The 27,722-nt window shown below is 44.9% G+C and overlaps 1 long non-coding RNA gene across 7 annotated transcripts in view; it reads right to left on the bottom strand.

Annotated features, from left to right (window-relative positions):
- Positions 1 to 27,722, bottom strand: part of LOC120406601 — a 73,951-nt gene that overhangs the window by 20,334 nt on the left and 25,895 nt on the right. The window lies entirely within an intron of this gene.

Genomic DNA, 27,722 nt, shown 5'->3' with positions numbered 1-27,722 from the left:
CCCCTGAATACTAAGTGCAAGGGTCTGCACCACCTGAAACACTGGACTTTGAAGTGGTAGGGGTGTAGCCACTACCCCATTTTCATTCCACACCCACTAGAAGCTGGAGGCTAGTCCCAGAGGAAGCATACACTGCACCTTTTAAATGGCTGTGCTGTAGATACCACCTCAGTGTGTATTCTCCAATGTGACCCAGGAAGCCGTCTGTTTGCCTGTCTCCTCTGTATTCATGTTTTTGGCAACTGCCTCAGTGTGGGACACCTCGAACAACCTAAGGCAGATGTGGCCTAAAAAGCCTCAATGTAGCTCAACATGTTCAGCTAAGCGTTCGTATTTGGGAGAGCTCACCCAAAAGAGACCTTCAGAGCTTTTTGGGTCACTCTCTCACACAGCTTGTCTTTCTATTTTTACAATACTATCACTTTGTCATTAAAATTTCATGTCTGAGGGTATGATTTTATTGATCATTTAAATATGAAATGATCCAACATTATAGACGTGATACCATCTAGTCAGGACAGGCAAGTTTGCAGCTCCAGCAGAAAAGCAAAATGGGTAGCCAGCAAAAAAAATAACAAGCACTGCAACTTATTCAAAGTAGCAAACAAGCAGGCATTCAAGAATGCATAAAGCTGAAGATGTACCTATTTGCTGGTTATAGCATGTGGGCGCGCATGCAAAGTAAGAAGGAGGTAGAGAAAAAAAACTGAATGTAGAGATCCCAGGTCATGCCCATGTTATATGATCATGTGCAGTATAGTTTGTCTAAATGTTGCTTTCCAGGACTATATCATAATATAACAGTCTGGTGCAAGTCTCAAAAATGCTAGGCTATTTACACTGAGGGTCAAGGGCTTCTTAGCTTTTGATCTGTGCCCTTTATATCTGTATTCATTTTAACTCTTCCTAACAGATGTTTTTCTGCCTCAAAAGAACTGCAGCTATATCTAACTGCCTAAAATTGTAGGCTGTGTTGTAAATGATGCATGGGATAAATTGTCAATACATACTGTCCAAAGTGTAATGACAGTATTTAAATTTTTTATGATTCTTCCAATGTGCTATCAGAGATTGAACTCTGGAATGAGAACAATTTACTAGATGAAGAACAAAAAGAATCTTTTGTAAAAATGAATATTTAATCCGTGTAGTTTAACTATACAAGTCATATAGTTGTTCAGCCTCAGTTCTACCATGTTTCACTATTTTTTCCCCTCAAGTTTAAATCTAACTTGAATATATTAAAATAATGGGAGGCTGTCAGTCATATTCTGATCCTGTAGGAATGCATATACATGGAATGGTTGGAATGCTTAACTCAACCTTATTCCATATATACCTGCGAATCTTCTGAACGACTAGTGAAATACAAGACCTACTGGATCCATAGTATTTAACATAGAAGAATTTGCTTGTGAGGGATATCTGAAGTATGAATATCCAAATTTACCAAGTATCCCTAAAACCAGAACTTTAGGTTTTGGCCTTATTATAAAGATATGAAAACATAGCACGAATGTGGATTGTAACAATCTCTAGGGCAGTGGTTCGCAACGTTTACAGACTACTGTACCCCTTTCAGGAGTCTGGTTTGTCTTGCATACCCCAAGTTTCACCTCACTTAAACAATTTGCTTATAAAATCAGACATAAAAATACAAGAGTGTCACAGCACACTACTACTGAAAAATTGCTTGCTTTCTCATTTTTACCATATAATTATAAAATTAATTGGACTATAAATATTGTACTTGTATTTTAGCATATAGTATATAGAGCAATATAAAACAAGTCATTGTCTGTATGAAATTTTAGTTTGTACTGACTTTGCTAGTGCTTTTTATGTAGCCTGTTGTAAAACTACATGAGTTGATGTACCCTCTGGAAGACCTCTGTGTTCCCCCCAGGAGTATGTGTACCCCTGGTTGAGAAACACTGATCTGGAGAATACTATGTAGCCCACTGGCAAGGGACACCACTAGGACTGGCTGGAACGCAATTCCATTTCATGAAAAATGTTGATGCATCAAAAACAAATTAATTCATAGGCAAAACAAAAATATTTTGAAGTCTCATGAACAAAACAAGGGAGAGTGACCCACCCAAAATTAACCAATAGACTGATGGCTAGAACACTCAGCAGGCATGTGGGAGAACCAGTTTGAAGTCCCTGCTCCTGAAAATCAGGGGCTTCAACCACATCCCTGGTAAGTGCCCTCATCACCGGGCTATTAGCTATTCTGAGATCTCTCCCCCATCCTGGATCTTTATTTTTATATAATTATATTCTCGAAATGATACATTTCTCCACATTTGGTTCTGACAAAGTGGCATTTTTCTACAGAAAATAGTTGTCAAAAAGTTAGACTAGATCTAGACACTACAGTAACATAACTATCAAGCAGATCAGGCAATACTCTTACAAATTTTCCCTGTAAAATCTGTTAAGATTGGTCAGAGCAAGTCACTGAAGGGTTAGATAGCAGGACTTGGTGATACAGGAGCAGAATAGACCACAGTCTCAAAGCCACAGCTGTCAAGGAGAAGTACTGTTGGACTATATCAGCATGTATGAGTTTTCTTCAAGCCTCAACACAGCATCACCTGAAACAGAATCCTAGAAGCAAATAACTGCTATATGGCCCTGATACAAAGCTCATTGAAATCAATGGAAAAACTCCCATCAACTTCAGTGAGCTTAGAAACATATTCTGTGTCAATATATAAAGTATGGAGGCTTTTAGTAAGACTGCTTAGCTACCAAGTTTTCCTATTAAGCATCAGCCATTCTGCCTATCTGGGCAGCTACAGGCATCAGCGCAGCAAGTGCGTGCTGGGGGTGGCCTGCCGGTTGCTGTGAGGGTGGCAAGCAGGTGGCTTTCGGCGGCGCTCCTGCGGGAGGTCTGCCAGTCCCATGGCTTCAGCAGCAATTCGGCGGCAGGGACACCGATGGCGGGGCACTGGTGGACCTCCCACAGGCCTGCCGCCGAATCTACGTGACCAGTGGACCGCCCGTAGGCGCGCTGTCGAAAGCCACCTGCCTGACATTCTTGGGGTGGCAAAAAACATAGAGCCGCCCCTGTTGCCTATCCAGCAAGACTTTGGAAGACTGTCCTGATAACCAGCAACATGTGGTTCTTTAAAAAGAAGTGTCACTGCTAATTAGTTTCTGCTGGCCCTTATTTAAGCAGCTATTGCAGCCTGTGGGTCAAATTCAGTGTTAGTAGAATACAACAGCTCTGCTAGAATCAGTGGCGTAATACCCCACTTATGGGCTCTGTATCTTTGAGGAATACAAATGTCTTGTCATTCTGGTTGGTGGCTGAGCGTGGGAATCAGGTTTTGTGCACTTACAGTGATCATGAGAACTAAGTAATAAGAGAAGCTACTATTGACCACAAGCAAGTTATAATGGAAGGAAATTTTCCTTCCTTCTACTGTTTAGTACACTTACAGTATAATCTTTCCTCGGGATCAGCACAATTTTTTCCTTCTCAGAGCACAGACTTACAATATTTCAATCATTTTGTTATCAACATGTGTAGTGCTCATATGGGCCTGTGAGGTTTAGGAACATTAATAAAAATCTTTCTAGGAAAGTGGCCAATAATAGTGCTCCAGCAAAAGACTCAAAGACTTTTCAGTGTCCCTGATTCATCCTGGTAATGTCTTTCATACACATTACAATGGTCTGTAGAAAACTTTACTCCTCTCTCTGGATGTGTCTCTATGGAGAAGGAAAAAAGTAATTGTTTTAATAAATCAAAGTGCAGCGTCGCTACCATCCACAGCTCTGCTCAAATAGCTGCAGTATGACAGTCTCTCACTTCAGCTAAACCAGACACTCACAGGGATTGCATCATGCACTGCATAGGGGCAGAGCACTGTGTACAAGTGCAAGGCAAACAGTGCTCAGAACAAGACAGAAGAGCTCAGTCCTGCTTTAATGAGTATGAGCTGTCTAGTCCACTTTCACCAGGGGTGGCTCCAGGCCCCAGCACACCAAGCGCGTGCTTGGGGCGGCATGCCACAGGGGGTGCTCTGCCGGTCGCCGGGAGGGCGGCAGGCAGGCCACCTTCGGCAGCATGCCTGCGGAGGGTCCGCCGGTCCCGCACTCCGGTGGACCTCCTGCAGGCGTGCCTGCGGAGGGTCCGCTGGTCCTGTGGCTTTGGTGGAGCCGTGGGACCAGCGGACCCTCTGCAGGCACGCCTGCGGGAGGTCCACCGGAGCCGCGGGACCGGCGACCGGCAGAGCGCCCCCTGTGGCATGCCGCCATGCTTGGGGCAGTGAAATGTCTAGAGCCGCCCCTGACTTTCACCCACACTCAGCAATCAGTGCTCCATGGCCTATGAATCTGTGCAAGAGAAAGGAGCAGACTAGGGGAATGCACGTTGGAGCTCAGGGCAGACAAGTAATATAGCCTGGGCTTGTATTACTAGTCCATGACCCTCCTTATCCATTGGGATCCCACTTTCAGAGGGTTCACTGGGGCAGTAGTGGCCAGTAGCGCTCCTAGCAGTGTGGCCCTACTGGAGCCAGGCTGCCAAGGAGTGGGATTAGCACTACAGTGGGCCAGAGCTAGTGTAGAGGCCTAGGACTTGGGCAGATATAGGCTATAGCCCCTGATTGCCTTCTAAGCCTCTGTGGATGGGTCCAGCAGCCTGTTCTGTCACAAAGTGGGGTAAGCTCCTGGCTCTGAAACTACGGGGGAGTGTCTCAGCAATGAGCACCTTTATGGGATTTCATCTCCTTTAAGTTTTCCCACAAAAGGGGACAATCAGGACTGTTGTTTAGTTTTATGATGAAACATATTCAAATGCCCATACACTGGGGACTTCACAAAATGAGGCCATATCCAAAAGTAGGTCAGAGTCCTAAATCCATATTTTGAAACCGTAATAAAAGTGGCCTGATATTCAGAGGTGCTGAGCATAGTCAGCTCCCATTGACTTCAAAGATTTGAGCCTAGCTTTAGGCATCCAAGTTTCAAACTTTAGCCATGGGCCCTGTGCTGAAGAACGCATCTACATTTAACAGGACACAACAAGGGAAGGTCATAAAAAGCCTCCCAAAGGTGGAGGGGAGGCGGAAGGAGATACTGGACTGGGAGAGAATAAGATCACATTGTTACTCAGCAAGGCATACACATTTTGATGGCTCAGTTCCTTTTTATGATGAATATCTGTTTATCTATCTTCCCTCTCACTTTCCATAGATGAGACAGCATAAGCAAGGTTTCAGGAGGGATGTGAATGAATGAACATGTATTTGGCAAGCATTCAGAGAAGTGCATTAAATAGTTTGGGACTTCCACTAAAAGTGGATACAGTGGAGTAGAAAGTAAGTGGGTTTCACTGTACACAAGAATGCTTTATTGAAAGTGGTGTCAAATTTCCCACTCCAAACTCCAGTTATCAAAATTAAAAAACCCTAGCTTTACTTTACAATGTGTTCCACATTGCCTTATGAATTCCTAGCCTGGTAAAGTAGAGGGACATATGAGAAAGATTTAGACAAACTGAAACCCATTAAACATCACTTTTTCCATTCTAAATGCTTTATCAGTTTGGGCTTTTCTTGTTCTAATAAGGAGATTTCATTTTAATAAAATCTCCGCAAGTAACCAACTCTTAATATTAGATGGGGCTTTTTTTGTGTGTATGTTTTTAATTGCAACTAAAGTGTTGAAAGATTGAAAAATCAGGTACTGTGCATATGTTAATACCTTTAAGACATGAATATGCATATCTATATTTATTAACAGCTTCAGACAAGTGATATGGCATTTTTATGAGGCCTGATTTCAGTGATCTGCATAATGACTAGACTGAAGTAAAGCCATACTTCTCTGATTTAACAAACTACTGTGCAGAACTATATGTACATCTCCCAATGGATTTATAGCATGCCCATTGTCATGGTATATCAGAGCAGGTTGATTTGATTAACCATGGTTGAAGAGGCTGCAATACCACAGCCAGGACTAGAACTGCGTGTATTGGGTCAAAGAAATTAGAGTTGTTTTGCCACAAACTTGTCCAGTATTATCCTATCAGCCAATCATCTGCCAAAGCTCTCTGTACAGTGACATCCATGCCAACTCCAATAAGACCAGTTCAGCCTCCAGATCACCATGAGGTAAGATGAATATTCTCAATGCTTTTATATATTTTAGCTTATTGAATATTCCTTTGCCTCTCTAAAATCATGATCTTGGCTTACACTCACAATAATGACATGATCCTGTGAAATGCTGAGAGCCTTCAGCGAGAGATAAGGATGCTCAGCATCTCAAAGGATTGTGCCTATGTGGATTCTGCAATCAAGAGACACTTCTGCTTCACTAGTGCATTTAATTGACCCTCCAAAGTCATTTTTACACCCTGCCAGGGATATGGTCACTTAAATACACATGACAGTGGACAGTGTAAGACATTCTTTCTCTCTCTCCACCCCCTCTCCCCATGAGTTAGAAGTGATACATAAGAGAAGGAATGAAGAATTGCCATGTGAGTCCAGAGAAAAGGTATGGCAAGAGGTGAGAGTGAATTCAAGGGTAGATTTCACCAAGACTTTTAATGAAAATAAGTGATTCCAAAAGCAGAGATGTGACTGGAGAGCTGAAAGACTAGATAATTTCTTTTTAAAAAATAGTTGTGGGAAATTAAAGGAAATGACCAAGTTTGCTAACAGCTGAGAAGTGGGAAGGTAACATAGAAGGTCAACAGGAGAACAGTGGAGATCTAGGACATCTACAGTAAATGAAGACAAGCTGCAAGAATTATTTAAAAAGCACATGAAGTAATATATTCTGCCTCAAAGTACTTGGTTAGATCTTCCACTGGTGTAAATCAGCATAGATCTGTTACCTGATTTATAGCAACTGAGGTTCCATCCTATTGTATTTATTCTTATGACACATGACCGGTGTAATTTCACTTGCAACTCTGCCATTAGGGACAGCACAGGAGGAGGGATAGCTCAGTGGTTTGAGCATTGGCCTGCTAAACCCAGAGTTGTGAGTTCAATCCTTGAGTGGGCCACTTAGGGATCTGGGGCAAAAATTGGTCCTGCTAGTGAAGGCAGGGGGCTGGACTCAATGACCTTTCAAGGTCCCTTCCAGCTCTAGGAGATTGGTATATCTCTAATTATTATTACCTATCAGTGCCATGACCACTAACTTAAAAAAATGCAATAATTAATATTGAAATTTAGGCAGTTGAGTAATTGCCACTATCTTAGTACAAATTAAATTGGAAATTCAGCAGGACTGCTCATGCACTTAAAGGTGAGCACATACCTAAGTATTTGCAGGCTATTGAAGTCTCAGACTGCTGTCTGATTTTGTAGCCCAAAGACTTGCAAGGGAATGAAGTATCAGACTCGGTGTCTGACCATTAATGTCCCCAAAATGCACTAAGATGGTATTAAATTGACTTTTTTTCTTTAAATTTTATCTTGTGATGTTCCACTGAATAAATTCTTACTGGGAAGGAAAACTATAAGTTGCTTGACTAACCATCCTTTTTGATCAATAGTGTAGTTAACATTTTTTATTTGAAATAATCAAGATTTTCATTCATAACAAACAAGAGTCTTCAGTTGTTTACTGTTTCATTGTTAATGATACTTATTATATAGAGCCAAATCCTCAGCTGGTGTAAATTGTCATAGCACCATGAAAGCCACGGAGGTACATTGATGTATAGCAGCTGAGGATCTGGCCTGTCTGTAGACCAATAACACTTACTTTACAAATATGCATGCCATTGAATTTGGGGGTATGAATTTCATTTTCTTTCACTATTGGCTATTTAAACACAAGTTCATTGCCAGATCCTATCTTATAAAAAAGAAAATAAAGACACTTGCGTGACTTTTTTTTAACAAGAATCTGTTATGCAGCTTTACTCAAATTAAGTCATTCCTAATGTGTCCAGAATTACCAGAAGTAAAGAAATTAGGGATTAGTTTAATGGGAGCAACTATCACATGCTTCCACAACACCAGCCTCTACAGATTACATTTCTTTCCAGCATTGCTCTAAAGTATCATATTTTCACAGAAGTGCTTGTTTGTTTCTTTTTATTAGTGGACTCATCTAAAAAATCAAATTTGTCATTGTCTTGATTTTAGAATGTCAGATTTTTGCATTTTAATATACTTCCCTGATTAGAATTGAGAACGACTAAGCATGCAGCATGGTTATTTCTATTTTAAGTATGTATACAGCTAAGTCCTTGAAAAAGTTTAAAAGCCCTTCAGTTCTTTATGGTTAATTCTACAGACCTTGACCATTACAGTTCAGGACTGAAGTCATTACGTTTCAGCAGACCCCTTCCCCCCTGCAAAAAAAAGGGGGCTGGGGGAGGGTGATTTGAACTTGAAGAGCAAGAAGAGTCCACTGTTGTACTAAATGGCTATCATAGCTATAGAGTGATTTATTACAAACTGAGCTGCAAGGTACAAATAACCTTCAAATGTTATCAGAGAAGGAGATATCGGAGAAAAATGTGTCTTGGTGTCATGAATATCTCCCCAGACCACCAGCAGATTTTTTCCAAGCGCCCCTCAAGACACAATAGGACTCAATGTCAGGCAGTAACATCCTGTTTGAAGAATGACTTTGTAAGTACGGGCTGTATTGCAGCTGCTTACAGTTAATGCCCACCCCCACCACACACCATTTCTCTCCAACTCATGCAGCAAACTTGAAACAGCTAACATGACAATTAAGGTCTTCAAACTCAACTATGAAATAAAGACTATCGCTGTTGCATAGTTGAATTTAGACAGCAGTTGGAAAGATTAAAGGCAGAGAAATGAGTTCCTGGTGGCTGAGACAGGACAGATTAGCTGCAAACTTGCTTCTTTTTATTGTTTTGAGTCCAGCTGCTATGCAGATGCAGAGGATCTTGCGCAACAAGCGTATTGATTGTTATGACTTTGGCATGTATCCAGAATGACAAGGTAATTTCAGCACACTGTGATGCTGTCATTTCAATAAACAGAGGTAGGAGTTCTAAGACAAACACCTACAGCATGTACTGACACCAGAACCAATTTTTTGGAGGTTTGCTCACATCACAAAGCTCATGGTGATTATTTCTGACAATATGAGATGACCAACAGATGGAAAGAGGGGCTTATATTTGTGTTGCTGCTAAGTATTCATCTTTTATCACACTGTGTGAATTTTAGGCCAGGGAGCCCAAATTATCTCAAAATACAGCCCACTTTCATTCAGGTTTGGGCTAAACTGATGTGCACATTTTTACTGCTCATGAACTAAACAAGCCATTACTAAACTTTTAGTACTGAAGATACAAGCACAGGCAAAGGGTAGTTGGGTATTTTTGAGAAGGTTTATAGCTTAAAATTTTCAGATACAAATACTTAGTATTATGCCTGGACAACCATGTGCAAGCACTTAAACAGAAGGGTTTTTATGTGCCCTAATACGGGATGGAGAAGCCTAATGTTGAGCACCCAGGTTTGAAAAGGTTGGCCTGCATATTTTTTTGTATGCACACATGGTTCAGGCTGCAGCCTTTTGACAAGTTTCCAGCATGGCCCTCTGCTACAATTTTTGGCAATCCTGACTTACATTCTACAATTCCTTGTCCTTATGAAGTTTGTGTTCAGATTCAGCCTCCAGAACAGTCACTCCAGCACAGTTCCTGAAGTTGGAAGTTCTCTCCTCTACAGAACCAATGAAGCTTGCATACCGACAGTGCAAACCTCATGACACTGCGCTGCCAATGGTGAGATTACCTGAGTGTAGTTTGGTCTCCATGCCCTATTTATCTAATCTAGCTTCATTTATAACACACCCATCATCTTGGACTTGCTACATAAAGGTGCCAAATAATGGCAATCTTTGACTGGTTTTGGTGATATGGAACTGGGCACTGGAGTTAGGCTTCTCCCCAAACTTGTTTCACACAGGCCACTGATCAGATGGCAACAATGTGTGGTCACTATTGCCCTGACCAGATTTTTTCCAGCAATCATATCCCATTAGCAATCTCGCGCCATCTGGTCCCATGGCACTATAAATCTTCTGATGTATTAATAAAACAATCTAATATAGCTGTACATATTAATAACCAAAAGCAGCTGGTTGTTGTTTGTTATGAGCTTGCTATTTTCCCTGCTGCTTTAGCCACCATAGTATAAAGTTATAAGCAACCTTCACGGAAATGAACAGGGTTTTAATTTTACTACCAGTAAACTAAAAAAACCTAATCTTTCATAACAGAAGATTGTCATTGAAATGGAAATTATACTCAGTGTAAATGTCATTTCCCTGCTTATAGTTGAAGTTCAGCCCTTGAACAGCATTGTCGATTCCCATTATTACTCTCTACACCCCTGACAGTTCTTGTATTAATTGCACCAGATTGCTGGCCTTATGCTTTTTCGTTTGTTTTTCCCCCTCCTCCCTAAAGGAGGTTTTTTTTGTTGTTGTTTGTTTGAAAAGTTGGCATCCCTTCAAATATGGGTCAGGTAAGGAGAAGGAAAGGGAAGCTAAACTTTGGGCAGGTTCTTTACTGACAGAACCAAAAGCCGGGTATCCCCAAGTACTTTCTCAAGGTAATTTGTTACAAGGTCTATAGCTCTAATTACAATGGAACTCACTTATAGCAAATCTGGCTATCGTGAGACCTCATTTACTGTATTGATGGGCCCAAGATATTAATTTCAAAACCAAATTTAATCTTTTTACCAAAAGGTTGAAAGTGTTTGGCTCTGCGGGTTTGTTTTCAATCCAACAGAGATCTGAACCAGCTGTGAATTTCAGATTTCAAAGTATGGGGATGTTCATATCTGTTGTGTTGGATTAGGCTTTTTTCTATATTGTGATGGAAATTGACAGCACCAAATAGGTGTAGCTTAATGCATAAATCTCATTGAAATTCAATGCCATCGGAGTGTCTAATTTACTTAGGCTCTTAGATGTGAGTTTTTTCCAATGTACAAATTATAATTACTGTTCTAAATTTCTGTTCAGTGTGAGGTTGTGTGTGTGTGTGAATGATTTCACACACTTCTCTATACACAACTTGCTTTTTCTTTGTGTCTGTATTTAGAATGGATATATTTAAATGTAGGCAGAAGATGTTACCAGGATGACATAGCGTGTCCACTGCATGGTTTGGTTATGCTGACTTCAAAGGACTTATTCTACAATTTAAAGAAGTTCAGCTGTTAGCTTTGAGAACTTTTATCATGTAAAGGAACCTTCCTTCTTTTTCTTTGCCTCCCCTTCCCTCCCCCAATGTCTTTGCTCAGCAGATGCTGCCCAGGGCATCTTCCACATCATGCAATTTATAGTCCTTTATTGACAGGCTACAGCACCTCAGGTAGTACTGTTCAGGTCTGCCAGGTCAAGAGTATGAACTGTATGCCGAGGAGAAAGGTGTAAGGTAAACTAGCATTCAGTCATCTGAATTTGGGTAATGTCAGAGGAGAAATGAAAGGGCAGGAACTCTCATTTTAAAAGAAACCATAGTATTGTTTTGAAGGTGCTGGCTGAAGGGAATTTTCCAGTTGGCTGGCTTTGTGGCTGGGCTGAGCTGGTGTTTAAGGAACTATCCTTTCTTCAGTTGCTACTGGTCTAATTACATGAGCTTACAAAAGCTGTTGAAAAATTACAAGCAAAACATGTACATGGGAAATAAGATGCACCCCACAAACAAGTGCACTGCCAACATCAGCAGTCACAACCTGACCCAAAGTCCACTGCAGTCAGTGGACAGATGCCGCTGATTCAATGACCTTTGGCACAGGGCCTTAGTGCATGCCAGCAGCTCAGAACAACAACAAAAGCATTTGTGAAGTGGCTCATAAGACATTCATTCTAGAAGACATGTGGGGCATCTTAGTAAGCACATTGAGGTACTTTTAAAGAAGCCTTGGGCCAAAATCTACTCTGCTACACCCCTGATATTCCATCAAAAGTTGTAGTTGCAAAGCTACAACTGAGGGCAGGATTTGACCCTGTAGTTCTGGAGGTATTTACATAGATGACTATCTATTTGACCTTGACACAGGTAATAAAAAGCATTGGAATTTTAATAAACCAAACAGTCTTGTCAAACTTAGATTAGGTATAGTTTCAACAGTGATATCCGAGGATACTCCACCCATAAAACCTATGTTAGGGCTTGGAAAAATTCTCAAAATCAAATCACCTGGAGACCAATGGCCACTGCCAAAAGAACCAGGCAGTCTGTTAGATGCTGCCTGTTCTGGGTCTCCCAATCCCAGACTCTCTTCTCTGAAATGTTTTTTAAAGTGAACAATAAGCCTGTGTTCTGCAGGCCTCTCGTGTTATTCACAAGCAGGGCAGACAGAAGTATGCATAGGCTAGATATGGTAGCTGTCCAGTTCTGTTGGTGTATTATTGTACACCGAGCCCCATTGTTCAACTATCTGTGTTCCCCAGAAAACACTCCAGTCTAATTTACATCTTTTGTATTCCAGTCATTCTTTTCTCTTTGGCAAATGTATTGGTGTTCTCCAGAACTCGTCCTCCGTATGCAGCTCATTCAGTCTCTTCTTTTTAGCGAGTTCAAGTTATTCCAAGTAATTGTTTAGATTTACGTTCATCTGAGTCTCATCTCACTTGTTAGTCAGTGCACTTAAGAGGATGAAGCTGATTATGAGTCACAGTCCCAGAGGTGAAAGACAGATGCTTTATCATATAAATCACTGTTGTCATTCTTTTTGTCCCATTGCAAGAGACAAAGGGATACAAAGTGGAACCTTTTCAGAGCTAGGCAGTGGTGAAAGCTGTAACCCTAGCTGTAATTAGTCATACATAGAAGCCTAATGTAGTGAAGGACTGGAAGAGTATAGAGTTTTTAATGTTTCATACTAAAATGTATATTGAGTAAAAGTGGAGATCTTACGGTTCTGATACAGGAAGAAATCAACTATGAATACATATGTTCTGAAAAGTACAAGGATGAATTTGAATTATGAAAAGGAAGAGACCTATTGTAATGGCATTAAACCAATTAAAAAGAGACAACTGAACTACAACAATGGTCTCTTTCCACTTAAACCTAAAAACACACACATTCAAATCTGGTATGTGTGCACTTTACTTTACACTGGCTTTGAAAAGACAAAATAGTTTGCACAGAGCTGGGAGAAAAATCGGTTTCTAATGAGATTTCTCCACATCTAAAATGAACACATTAGGGCATATTCTACTTTCTGTGCATGTAAATGTCATTAATGTGAGTAAGTGATGGGTGTGTACCGAAAAGACAATAGACTTCATTGTGTCCCTCTGGTCTGTGAGCTGTGGGATAATGCTTTCATTGCTGGGACAGGCAAAAGTGCAGATTTGGTCTTTCCTACGCAGGGGCGGCTCTAGAAAGTAGGCTGCCCCAAGCAGCGCGGAGCGCTGCGCCGTTGAGCTCCTGCAGTCATGCGGAGCTCAAGCAGGTCCGCTTGGACCTGCCGCAGGCATGCGCTCAACCGAGCCAAATGCCACCCCTGGGAAGCGCCTGCTTGGCGCTGGTGTCTAGAGCCTGTTCCTAATGCATCGCTGCTTTTAGAAGTGCTCCTTTATGATTGGAAATGATTTTAAAAACTGGTCTTTGAGGTGCCTTGTGGTCAAGTTGTGGCATAGAAAAACTGATCTGTCTTTCCCAGCACTTACTTTACTCTATCAAATGCTGAGAGAGAGGTAGGGAAGGTTTCCACCTGGGGCAGCCTCTGAGGAGCAAAGTAAAGGGGATGGTCACTGACTCTTGAAATCATTTGAAAGAACACAGGCATATTTTCACTGTTTGGGGAAAGAAAAGCAGCAGAGAAATAAGGCAGAAAGGAAGGTGGGTGACAGGTTAGTAGCACCTAGATACCATGATGATTGACACTAGAAAAACAGTACATGGATGGATGTTGGGAGGATAGGAGTGAGTCTGTGAGGGGCCATACATTAGCAGAGATTTGATAAAACCAGCATCTCTCAAATGTACATGCTGAGCAGCAGATACAAGCTCCAAGGATCTTTCTAAGGTAAGGGCCAGATTCTGCAGCATGCTGAGCAGCACTTACTCATGTGAGTAATCTCATTGATTTCTAATGAAACTACTAGAATGAGGAACTGCACACAACTCTGTTGGCAGGGGACAGGCATTCTACATGCTCAAACCATGAAATGAACTGTATTGCAGGCTCCCAGGCAAGGGATCCCAAAGCAGAAGAATTTATATCCTAGCACACTGAGTGTGAAGAAAATGGTGGAACCTGACATTTCTGGGTACTGCCAGCTTTCTGATGCTGGCAGGTCCATTGAATCAAAGTGATTTTCATCTATCTCAGCTCCCCAAAGCTGAAGACAAGGGTAGGAGATACTTCAGGAAGAACCTAGTGCCCTGATGGGAACTGTCACCTTAGCTCTGAAATGATATGACAGGATGTTTTGTCACTAGCAGTATTAAAGGGGACAATCAATGTTAAAACAGATATTGGTGGCAGGACTTTAGGGGTGTAGGTTTTTTGAAAAGCTAGGAATATTCTCCCCCGTCCCTGCCCGCCTACTATAGTTCCCCTGGGTGTAAATATTAAATAATTTCATAGTCAGACTGTATTTTTCCCTACTTGTATTTGATTTAAAATGATCATTTGCTAAATATTACAACACATTATTTACCTTTGTCCACAGCTTTTGGGGCCTTCTGCTTTTGCAGGAGTGGCACAGAAAAGCCAAGTCAAGATAAGGCACAACACAAATGTCCTTTTATCTCTCATGGTGTGGTGAGCTGAACACTTAAGCTATTTTAATATCGTTCTACTTAAGTTTTTTTTTAAAGTTGTATAGAAATTTAATACAGGAATAAATTAATGGCTCTGTTCTTTTTACAAATAGTTTAAGACCTATTACGATGCAATTCATGAGTCACCTGTGTGGTGTATGGTCTATTTTAAAAAGATTATAGCAGAGTTGTAGAAATCATTAAGAAAAAATGAAGTGCAGTTAAGTGTAAGCTTGATAGAACTGCAGGGCCTGGACAGGCTAGAGAACTGCTTTACCCTAGCAGCAGAAGAGTGGAAAAGGGCAACTGAAGACCTTAAAGATGACACAGGCAGCATAACTTGGCTGTTAGAACAGGTGAGAGCCATTCAGTACTGCTGAGCTGTGTTCCCAACTCGACTCTGTATCACAGTTTAGTGATCTGTAAAATGGTTACAATAACTTGTACACCATACAGAGATGTTGTGAGAATCAGTTTGTTTATAACATGCATTACAATTCTCCCAAGAAAGGAGCTATGCACAACACAAAGTATTAATATTAAAATAAGAAATGGGATCGAACTTATTCTGGAAGCCTTCATTCAAGGGGGAATCATGGGCCTCATATCCAAGTTTCCAGCCTGCAAGTCTTTCCCTGGCAGAGGAGAGGGCATAACAACTGTTACTCTGTAAACATAGATTACTTAAAACAATGTGTTGCAAAAATATAATGCTTTTTCATCTATAGACCCCTAAGTACTTTACAAAGGTGGATAAGCACTATCCCCATTTTACAGATGGAGAAACAGAGGAACAGATTAATGGAGCAATTTGTTCATGATCCTGCAGTCAGTGGCAGAGTCTGTGAGCGAACCCAGCTCCCCTAACTGCCACTCTACAGCTTAAACCTCTCCATTACAGCTGCCCTGGACAAGAATGGTAATTGAGGTGGGGAGAAGATAATGTGCTAGTAGGCAGCTGGGTGGGAGGAATAATTCAATCCTCTCTCATTTCTCATAACTAGAGTGCCATTCAATTTTTTTTCTTTCATGTTAGTATGGCTTAGATGCACTGCAGCTCATTAAGGGTAATTGAGTTAAGTCAATTTGTTATCCAAATAATAAAGGAACAGTGTACTAAAAATGAATTTGCACCATATCACTCTACTTCAACTCTGAGAACTAACATGAAACAATTTATTCCTCTCCAGTTTTCCTGTTAGGGAAATAAATACTTTACAGAGTAATGCCCAATTCCCTTTCAGTTCTTATCTATCATCTTTATGTTGGCATAAAAAAACCCTGCCCCACTGGTTTCAAACATCTGTATTGATACACACGGTCTGAGGTGGTTGTCAGTGAGCTGGGACACTGGGATAAACAGCAATGGGACTTGACATATTGAGCAAAAGGCTCATTCATGTATCCATTTAAGAGTGTTTAAAAAATGTTGTAACCATATATAAATGTTGAATTTAATTTTTAAGATGGATGTTTCAGTATGCTTCTTAGTTAATCTATATCTACTGATTCAAATATCTGAGGAGACTACAGTATTTCACTTTTATAATAAATAATACTCTTATGTACATCACTTCTCATTCATAGATCTGAAAGTACTTTGTCAAGGAAGGTAAGGATCATTATCTCTATTTCATAGGTGAGGAATCCCTGCAATACTGAAAGATATATAAGAATGACACTACTGGGTCAGACCAAAGGTCCATCTAGCCCAGTATCCTGTCTTCCGACAGTGGCCAATGCCAGGTGCCCCAAAGGGAATGAACAGAACAGGTAATAATCAAGTAATCCATTCCCTGTTGCTCATTCCGAGCTTCTGGCAAACAGGTATGGTTCTTCTTCGAGTGATTGCTCATATCCATTCCATGTAGGTGTGCGCGCGCCGCGTGCACGTTCGTCGGAGAATTTTACCCTAGCAACTCAGTGGGTCGGCTGGGCGCCCCCTGGAGTGGCGCCACTATGGCCGCGGATATATACCCCAGCCGACCCACCCACTCCTCAGTTCCTTCTTACCGCCCGTGTCGGTCGTTGGAACTGTGGAGTGCAGCGTAGCTGACCTCCACCTCCCTAGCATTCTCTTATAGTTCTTATTCTTGTTGTGTACATAGTTCTCCAATTTGTTAAATTTAGATAAGATAAATTTAGATAAGATAGTTAGCTTTTAGTGGTTTAGTTACAGTTTTAGTGAGTTAGTCGGGTTCTGGGCTTAGGCCCTCCCCGCGCCGGGGCCGGAGCTCATGCCCGGCTCCCCAGGATTCAAGCTGTGCTCGGCTTGCCATCGCCCGATGCCTACAGGGGATCCACATTCCTCCTGTTTGAAGTGCCTGGGGGAGTCGCACTTATCGGCTAAGTGCTCAATTTGTAAGTCTTTCAAGCCTCATACAAAGAAAGAGAGGGACATTAGACTTAAACAGCTCCTCATGGAGGCGGCTCTAACCCCTCTGTCTTCGGCACCGAGCACAACCCCGTCAGAATCGAGGAGCGCCTCTTCGGCACCGGGCCGCACTGGTGCGCCCACTACAACTCAGCACCGGGCACCTGCTTCCAAGTCAGGCCAGAGCTGCTCGCTCTCACCTCAAGTGAGGAAGTCTAAGACCCCTGCTGCCCCGGCACCACCCGCGGTGCAGCACGAGGGCACGGCTCCACCGCACCGGCCGGTGCCTGCAGCCATGGCAGTGCCTGCGGAGCCGTTGCCATCGACTCCGGTCCACCAAGGGCTGCCGAGTCTGGCCCCTATCTCCCCGGCACCTGCTGTGGTGGAGTTGATCATCCCATCCACGCCAGAGGTCTGTGAAGTGGCGAGGGACTTGATCGTGATCTCGGATGCGGCACCGCCGCCACCCCCGGCACCGCCGGTGCGGGTCATCCAATCAATTGGGAAACCGGCCCTGCTCCATCCACCTTCAGTCCTTCAGTCAGTGCCCCCGACCGGCACCACTCCCGATCGCGGTCCCATCGGCGTTCCAGATCCCGGCACCGTTCGCGTTTGTCCCGCCGCTTGCAGTCCTGGCACCGCTCCTTGACAAGACGCCGGTCAGACTCGCATCACCGTTCCTGTTCCCGCTCGCTGTCGTATTACTCACGACACCGTTCGAGGTCCCGGCACCGATACCGGCACCGCTCCACCAGGAGCCACTCCAGACGCCGATGCTCTCGGTCACGATCGACCTCCCGGCACCGTCCCGGTCGCAGGTCCCGGAGCCGCTCTCGGCACCGGAGTCCCTCACGGCACCGCTCCCCGGTGCGGAAGAGCACCAGGTCAGTGGGGACGTCGGCCCAAGGCCTATCTGCTCCACCATGGCCTTCTCGACACCTCTCGGCTTCATCCCAGGCGGGTAGTCACTACTCCCAAGACCGAGAAACAGATGTGCCAGAGGGTTTATTCCAGGACTCCCACTCTGAATCGCAAGTTCAGCAGTGGCCATTTTGGACACCTTGGGCTTATCACCAGGCCCAAGGTGCTCCCATAGCTCCGCCGCAGACCGTCCCTTCCGAACGTCGGGCCCCTGAGGCAACCGTAAGTCGCCCTCCGCCAGCTGGTACAGATGCACAGCTGCCTCCTACCACCACCTCACCCGAGCAGCTGGAGCAGGAGCCTCAACAGGAGGAGCTCATTCAGGACGTCCTCGCCCCCGGTGTTTCATCCTCTTCCTCACTGGATGAGGCGGTGGCGGGCGCATCGTCGACGAGCCCACCCCCAGTGGACCTTGCTGCGCATCAGGACCTCCTCAGGTGAGTTGCGCTCAACATTAAGCTCCAGGTGGAGGAGGTCGCAGAGGTCGAGGACCCGGTCTGCAGCTTTCTGTCGGCAGACGTGCCCACCAGAGTAGCTCTGCCCTTTATCAAGACCATACAGGCGAAGGCAGATACGCTGTGGCAAACGCCAGCTTCTATTCCACCGACGGTGAAGGGAGTCGAGCGGAAATACATGGTGCCATCCCGCGGGTATGAGTACCTTTATATGCATCCGCCTCCCTCCTCTCTGGTCATTCAGTCGGTCAACGACAAGGATCATCATGGTCAGCCGGCCCCCGCCCCGAAATCTAAAGAGGCCAGATGTATGGACCTCCTGGGCCGTAAGGTCTATTTGGCGGGCGCCCTGCAGCTGCGCGTAGCAAATCAGCATGCCTTGCTGAGTCGCTACGACTTCAACACCTGGGCGGAAATGGACAAGTTTCAGGACTTGCTTCCCCCGGATTCCCGCCAGGAGTACAAAGCCTTCCTGACAGAAGGGAAAAAGGTGGCAAGGACCTCCTTGCAGGCCTCCCTTGATGCGGCGGATTCCGCGGCCAGGACCTTAGCGGCTGGCGTTACCATGTGGCGCATCTCCTGGCTACAAGCCTCCAACCTTCCACCCGAGCTTCAATAAACCTTACAGGACTTGCCCTTCGAGGGAAAAGCCTTGTTCTCGGAGAAAACTGACTCTAGACTCCAGAACTTAAAAGATAATAGGGTCACTATGCGCAACCTGGGTATGCACACTCCTGTAACCCAGCGGCGCACCTACCGGCCTCAGCATTTCCATCCATACTCTGTCCCTCAGCGAGGGCAGGATTTTAATAGACACTGAGAGCGCAGAGGCCGCAGGCGATATTCAGGCCCTCAGTCCGGCCAGAATCGCGGCTCCTCTAAGCCGCAGTCAGACCCGAAGTCGTCCTTTTGAAGACGCGCCCGGGGACAGCATACCTTTTCCTGTCTCGGATCCTTCCCCCCAGTTCTCCAACCGCCTCTGTTATTTTTTCCCAGCATGGTCCCTCTTGACCTCAGATGTCTGGGTTCTACGCACCGTGAAGCACGGATACCACCTCCAGTTTGCTTCTACCCCGCCTTTCCGCCCTCCCTCCCAGTCCCTCTTCAGGGACCCCTCTCACGAGCAACTCCTCTTACAGGAGGTCCGGACGCTCCTCAATATCGGAGCGATAGAGGAGGTACCAGGGAAAGACTGGGGCAAAGGGTTTTACTCCCGTTACTTTCTGATTCCAAAGTCAAAAGGGGGTCTCAGGCCAATCCTGGACCTACGCAGCCTCAACAAATTCCTAATAAAGTTAAAGTTCCGCATGGTCTCCCTAAGGACCATTATTACTTCCTTGGATCCCGGGGAATGGTATGCTGCCCTCGACATGAAAGACGCTTACTTTCATATAGCCATCTTTCCTCCACACAGACGATACCTCCGCTTCGTGGCGGGCCATCGCCATTTCCAGTTTGCGGTCCTTCCCTTTGGCCTCTCCACAGCACCTCGAGTATTCACGAAGTGCATGGCAGTGGTGGCCGCCCACCTCCGTTGCCAAGGGTGCCACGTGTTCCCCTACCTGGACGATTGGGTCCTCAAGGGGGCCTCCCGGGAACAGGTCACGAAGCATGTGCGGGTAGCATCGGACCTGTTCACGAGCCTCGGCCTGCTGCTCAATGTGGACAAGTCCACCCTGGTTCCCACACAGAGGCTGGACTTCATAGGAGCGACCTTGGACTCCACTCTGGCCAAGGCCTGTCTTCCTCAGCCAAGGTTCCTAGCATTGACGTCCATCGTTCACAGCCTTCAGACCTTCCCCACGACCTCGGTCCACACTTGCCTCGCTCTGCTAGGACACATGGCGGCGTGTACGTACGTCACCAAGTACGCCAGGCTTCGGCTCCGCCCTTTTCAAACGTGGTTACATTTGGTGTACCGTCCGGCCAGAGACTCGATGGACACCCTGGTCATCGTTCCATCGACTGCGCTTCGTTCTTTCGACTGGTGGCTGAACCCCTCCACGGTCTGTGCGGGGTTGCCCTTTCACCCGCCCCAACCCACGCTGTCCTTGACGACAGACGCGTCTTCTCTCAGCTGGGGGGCCCACCTAGGCCATCTGCGCACCCAGGGCCTGTGGTCACCAGAGCAGCTCTCCCTCCACATAAACGTGCGGGAGCTCAGAGCGGTTCGCCTAGCCTGCCAGGCATTCCGCCGGTCTCTGTCCGGCCATTGTGTCTCCGTCTTTACGGACAACACAACAGCCATGTACTACATAAACAAGCAGGGCAGGACTCGCTCCTCCCCTCTTGTGGGAATTTTGCATAACTCATACGATCGACCTGGTGGCATCCTTTCTCCCGGGAGTTCAGAATACTCTCGTGGATCGGTTGAGCAGATCCTTCCTGTGCCACGAGTGGTCCATCAGACCGGACATTATCCACTCGATCTTCCGCAAGTGGGGCTTTCCCCAACTGGACCTCTTTGCGACTCGTGTGAACCGGAAGTGCCAAGCGTTAAGCTCGTTCCGGGGCCACTCACCGGGGTCGACCTCGGACACGTTCCTCATCCAGTGGACCCACCGCCTGCTTTATGCGTTCCCCCCCCCCTTTCCCTCTAGTCCACAGAGTTTTGTTGAAGCTCCGACTGGACAGGGCTCATCTGATCCTGATTGCCCCAGCATGGCCCAGGCAACCGTGGTACTCCACGTTGCTCAGCCTCTCGGTATCCCCACTGATCACCCTCCCCCTCTGCCCTGACCTTATAACATAGGAGCACGGGTCTCTTCGCCACCCGGACCTCCCGGCTCTCCACCTCACTGCGTGGCTCCTGCGTGGTTAGATGCCTTGGAGCTACGCTGCTCCACCCCTGTGCAGCACGTCTTGCTCAGCAGCAGAAAACCTTCCACTCGGTCGACGTACTTGGCCAAGTGGAAGCGCTTCTCGTTATGGTGTGAGTCACGGACTCTGGTACCCACTGCGGTTCCCGTTCCAGTCATTCTGGACTACCTATGGTATCTTAAGCAACAAGGCCTTGCTATATCTTCCCTGAAGGTTCACTTAGTGGCCATATCCGCTTTCCACCCTGGCGAAGGTGGACACTCGGTGTTCTCTCACCCGGTGGTCATTAGGTTCCGCAGGGGGCTGGAACTCCTCTACCCTCAGGTTCATCGCCCCGCCCCTACCTGGGACCTCAATCTGGTACTGAACAGGCTCATGGGTCCGCCCTTTGAGCCGCTGGCAACCTGTTCTCTTCTCTACCTATCGTGGAAGACGGTTTTTCTGGTGGCCATTACTTCGGCCCGGAGGGTCTCCGAGCTTCGGGCCCTGACTGTAGACCCTCCTTACACGGTCTTTCATAAAGACAAAGTACAGCTACGGCCACATCCCGCTTTTCTGTCTAAGGTGGTTTCGGCCTTTCATACCAATCAGGTCATCTTCCTCCCGGTCTTCCTCCCAAAGCCTCACTCATCTCCCCGGGAGCAACGCTTACATTCCCTAGATGTCCGCACGGCACTTGCCTTCTACATCGATCGCACAAGGCCCTTTCGTAAGTCCCCTCAGCTTTTTGTGGTAGTAGCGGACCGTATGAAAGGCCTCCCTATCTCCACTCAGAGGATTTCCTCGTGGCTGACAGCATGCATCCGCACATGCTATGACTTGGCCCATGTTCCGGCGGGCCACCTCACTGCCCATTCCACGAGAGCTCAGGCTTCCAAGGCCACCTTCCTGGCACACGTGCCGGTCCAGGAGATCTGCAGGGCAGCAACCTGGTCATCGGTACACACGTTTACCTCGCACTACGCTTTGGTGCAACAGTCTAGAGACGATGCCGCCTTCGGCTCGGCAGTTTTACACTCGGCCACGTCTCACTCCGACCCCACTGCCTAGGTAAGGCTTGGGAATCACCTACATGGAATGGATATGAGCAATCACTCGAAGAAGAAAAGACGGTTACTCACCGTTGTAACTGTTGTTCTTCGAGATGTATTGCTCATATCCATTCCACACCCATCCTCCTTCCCCACTGTCGGAGTAGCCGGCAAGAAGGAACTGAGGAGTGGGTGGGTCGGCTGGGGTATATATCCACGGCCATAGTGGCGCCACTCCAGGGGGCGCCCAGCCAATCCACTGAGTTGCTAGGGTAAAAGTCTCCGACGAACGTGCACGCGGCGCGCGCACACCTACATGGAATGGATATGAGCAACACATCTCGAAGAACAACAGTTACAATGGTGAGTAACCGTCTTTTATTTGTCTACACTCACATAGCAGGGAAGTGTCCTATATATGGGGTGATGAACGAGAACATCTCAGCACCTCTGGATCTTCCCATTGCTTAGATGCCCTTGAATATCATATTTATTGCTCAGTTGAAGATACCTCTAACTTGTCAGTTTTTCATCTACGTGTAGGAGACTGACTGGTACAATTTGGGCCAATTTTAAAACTTTTAGAGCTTGGATCCATTATTCAGGGAGAGCCTAGTGCAGCAGAGACCATTTACTCCATAGAACTGACTTCTTTGCACTTGTTCATCAGAATGCTATGTTCTAGTTGTTCAAATACTTCTACAGTAGAACCCAAGTTACAAAAACCTTGGAAATGGAAGTTGTTCATAACTCTGAACAAAATGCTATGGTGGCTCTTTTTCAAAAGTTTACAACTGAACATTGGCTTGATACAGCTTTGAAATTTTACTATGCAGAAGAAAAATGCTGCTTTTAACCATTTTAATTTAAATGAAACAAGCACAGAAACAGTTTGCTTACCCTGTCAATTTTTTTAAACTTTCCCTTTATTTTGTTAGTAATTTACATTTAACACAGTACTGTACTTTATTTGCTTTTTTTTTAAAAAAAAAAAAACTTCTTTGCTGCCTGATTGCATACTTCCAGTTCCAAATGAGGTATGTGGTTAACCAGCCAGTTTGCAACTCTGGTGTTCATAACTCTGAGGTTCTACTGTATTTTTCTGTTTGTATTGTCAAGACATGGCCCCCAAGTGGAACTGCAAATCCAAGCACATTCAAACACTCGAGATTCAGACTGGTTTTGGTTCCAAGTCAGATCTACATGTGGAAGGAATCCTCTGTCTAGTTCTAGTTTGGATGTGGTTAAAATTTCCGGAAAATAGCTTTTCTTACGAGATTTTGGTAATCAGGTTTTGAATCTGAATTCCAACCTAATCCTTGTCTAGATTCAAAAGTGGTCCCAAATTCTATCCTAATCTGGATTAAACACCACTTCTTCAGCACATCTGATATTTACCTCTGTTCCTATGACTTTTTTTCCCTCTCCCTTTTTTTAAAATTAGGACAAAAGTGTTAAAACTGTATGTGAGTCTCTCCTTTGCACTTGAGTTTTACTTTCCACTCACAGGTGCTGAATGTATATTTTTGTTTTTAATAAAAGGTGTTAAAGCACCAGTTCATCATTTTCTAACAAGCCTAAATAGCAATCATTGTTATGCAGTGCAATCAATTACCATGAATACAGGCTGATTTGGAAAACCAGTTAAATTAATTTCACTTCTATGTTCAGGCATAATTTGCCAAGATTTAGCACAAAAATGTAAGAATATTAGACATGGGCCTGAACTAAACTTGCAGATGTAAAGACCCCTGAATGCTGTGGAAGCTCAGATCTGATTCTGGATCCAAACTTTGTAGCCTGTGTTCAACTCTTTAAAACAAACACACACACAAACAAACAAAAAAACTCCATAGATGAGCAGTGCTAGAGCTCAAAAGCATACACAAAGATAACAATATTTAGTGTTTTTCACCCATAGACCTAAAGTGATTTACAAAGGAAGGTATATTAAATAGGTCCAACATGTTAGCCCTATCCTGGGGACAAATATATAACTAGAGATGATCTTGCTCACTTAAACTTATTGGATCAGACTTCAACGGAGCTGCACCATGTTATATCAGCCAAGGATCTAGCCCATTATTTTAAACCCTTTGGCAGCAATAAAGATTGATTGCTGATATTCTCTTAGGCTGAAAACTAGTTACTTTTAGCACTCAGCTGAAGAAGCATCTATACATGTTCTTAATACTACTTAGGGCAGATTAGAAGCTTTACCAATTACAGAGCATTGTTTTGTTGTTTTACTGTACAGCTGGAAGAGATTTCATTCCCTGTCTCTTTGTCTGGAAATGAAACACTGATGGGCAGAGACACACGTGTAAGGGAGGGAGTATGAAAGGGGAAGGACATATTCTTGTCTCCTTTTTTTTTATTCCAGCCCTGTTCATCCAATGGATCAATGGCCCACAGCAAGCAATCTCAACCAGAGCTGCTTGGCAGCAGGGTCTCAGCAGGGAGGGTCTCAGCAGGTTCTGCACTGTTGGCCTTTGTCCAATCACTTGGTATACTGGCCTTGCACCTCATGTCACTCATTCAGCCTTTTTACATTTTTTTTTATTACTGATGCAAAGATAATGACTTCTTTTAAAATAAACAGACTGGGCCAAATCTGGCCTTAGTGTAATGCCATTGACTTTAGGGATGAATCCAATGATTTCACACAGTTTACAGAAGACCAGGCCAATCTTTGTTTGATTACCCCACCCAAATGAGTTAACCACTCTTAATAGGGAAAAAAATCCCTTATTCTAAAATCTTTCATGGCTCTCCTGGCAGTTATAATTGTCTGATCACCAAGAAAGAGCAGCAGTAGGACAGAGCCATAAGCCACACGGATTTGGAGAGGATCTCAGTGTAACACTGCAGCCTTTGTTTAGTTTGAAGGGGAAGCAAGCTAAAAGACTGAATTCTGATGTTTTTCACACCCTGGCTTCTTATAAAAAAAAAAGGAAAAAAAAAAAAAGCTGTACAAAGAGTAAATCCAAAGCATAATCCGGCCCTGAAATAATACAATCATGTGGCTTTCAAGTTTGCACAAAAGAATATACTTGGAACAGTTTACAGTAGTCTTTTGTCTTTGTTTTGGTCAATAACAGGCAAAGATGAGCAGACCATCCAGGAAGGTGTGAAAGAACGTCATGGCTAGGAGGAGACAGAGGGAGTGATGAGAATCTAGGGCTTGCTCGTATAGTCATTTACATTGTGTAAAATCCAAAGAGTGCTATCATTGACACTCATTTTGAACAGCTGTAAATGACTGTGCCAGGCACAAGGCAGTGGAAAAGCAGATCCACAGCATCAAGGAATATAAATCTGTCCTGACTCCATTCCAACCTCTCCCTTTTCTGGCCTGCCCCTGACATCCCCTCACCCCCACCTCATCCATTGGCCCATCCCAGAACATCCTATGCCAGGACATGCTGTAGAGACAATTTAGCCTCGGCAGTACAAACCCCTGCACAAGGTAATCCCTGCTATGGGATCCTTTTCTGTGCTCTATGGCTCCTTTATTCCCACCTAGCTCATGCAAGCGTGCCACAGGCCAGTGATTAATAGGACTCATTTTAACCTATTATATATGGAGGTGTGACCCTCTAAAAGGTACACACCATATCCTGCCAAGTTATCCCATGTCCCTGTGGAAGACCCATTGGCATAGCCAGGCTTAGCATTTATGATAGGCCTATAAAACAATTTATTTTTATTGCCCTCCTCCCAGAACCATAACTGATTCCTGTCCACCAACACCACACTATTGCACAGTGAGCCAGTCAAACTGTTGTGGGAGGGTACCCCCAAACTCCTCTCACTTTTAACCCAGTTATATGAGACGTATGCCAGTGAGAGAACCTTTAGGTCTTCCCCAGCTGCCTGCTTCGCAAGTGGAACCCTATTGCTTGTCATATTAGCCCTAGATATTGGTCTGCATTTTGAAGGCTCTCTCCACAAGGAAAAGGGCCAGATATCTGCTTAGAGAAAGCTGAGGGACTCCTTTATATTTTAGTACACTGGAGTCAGAGTCCCATAATTCACAATACTGAAAGTCTATTTCCGCCTACTGGGTGGAAGGAGGAGAGTGTATAGAAAGAAGTCATAGCTGGCCTGGGCTTTTTGTGTTATACATGTTTCTTAAGGCCTAGGGTCCTCTATTTCTTCAAATAAGGTTTTCTGACGTAGAGTTTATTCCTCATGCAAATGTGTATGTTCATTTTGGTGAGGCAGAGAGTTTGGGTGGAGACAAGAAGCAGCAGGAGCTTAGCTAAGTCTTCCCTTTTCTTAAGACATGGACAGCAGTACGGTCACTGTGAAGCCACAGATAGTGGATCACTTGCAGTGGAGGCCAAGGGCTAATTTTGGTGGGGGGGGGGTTGCATTGAAGGGCCCAGGAGGCCTTGGCAGAGCACTGAATTCAGAGTATGTACATATGACTCAATCAAAACAAATCAGCACTTGTAGCAAATAATTTCCCAGTGAGCGACTTTTCGATAGCCTACAGAAGATTTTTCTTAAAAACATAAGGCCATATTGGGTCAGACCAAAGGTCCCTCTAGCCCAGTATCCTGTCTTCCAACAGTGGCCAGTGCCAGGTGCCGTAGAGGGAATGAACAGACCAGGTAATCAAGTGATCCATCCCCTGTTGCCCATTCCCAGCTTCTGGCAAACAGAGGCTAGGGAAACCATCCCTGCCCATCCTGACAAATAGCCACTGACGGACCTACCCTCCATGAATTTACCTAGTTCTTTTTTGAACCCTGTTAGTCTTGGCCTTCACAACATCCTCTGGCAAGGAGTTCCTTAACTGATAACTGAAACCTAACTGATAAATGTCTGCATAGATCTACATATTCTTTTTCTCCCCACCTTCCTCACCCCAGAAATCCAAGTATTCCCTTATTTCTCCTTGCAAAGGATTTCACTCACGACAGGAGCTCCTCCTCATGGCCAGCCACCCAACCCTCTCCCCACATGATGCCCTGTACCAGTGGCCAGTGAGTCACTGTGTTGCTCTCTTTTCCCACAGCTTGGCCCTCCAGCCAGGTCACACTTTAGTCCACATCTTCTAGGGTAACAAAGTTCAACCAAACTGTAGTCCAATGACTAGTGTCTCTTCTCTCTGGGATACATGGTCATCACACCCCTTATCTCAGTGTCCGGTAGGGGAACCCAGGTCCTCCCTCTATCAGAGTTCCAGACCAGGAACCTATAGCTGGCAGTCAAGGTCTACTCCCTCAGATGCCTTATTGCTTCCTACCACTATCCTGCCATAGAGTGACTGCAGGCTCTCTTCCTGCAGTCCCTTTCTGCTACGAACTTCCTGGCTTTAGAACTACCACTCCATC

The sequence above is a fragment of the Mauremys reevesii genome, linkage group 5, assembly GCF_016161935.1.
Source record: "Mauremys reevesii isolate NIE-2019 linkage group 5, ASM1616193v1, whole genome shotgun sequence".
NCBI lineage: Eukaryota > Metazoa > Chordata > Testudines > Geoemydidae > Mauremys > Mauremys reevesii.
This window is presented reverse-complemented; position numbering and strand designations above follow the sequence as displayed.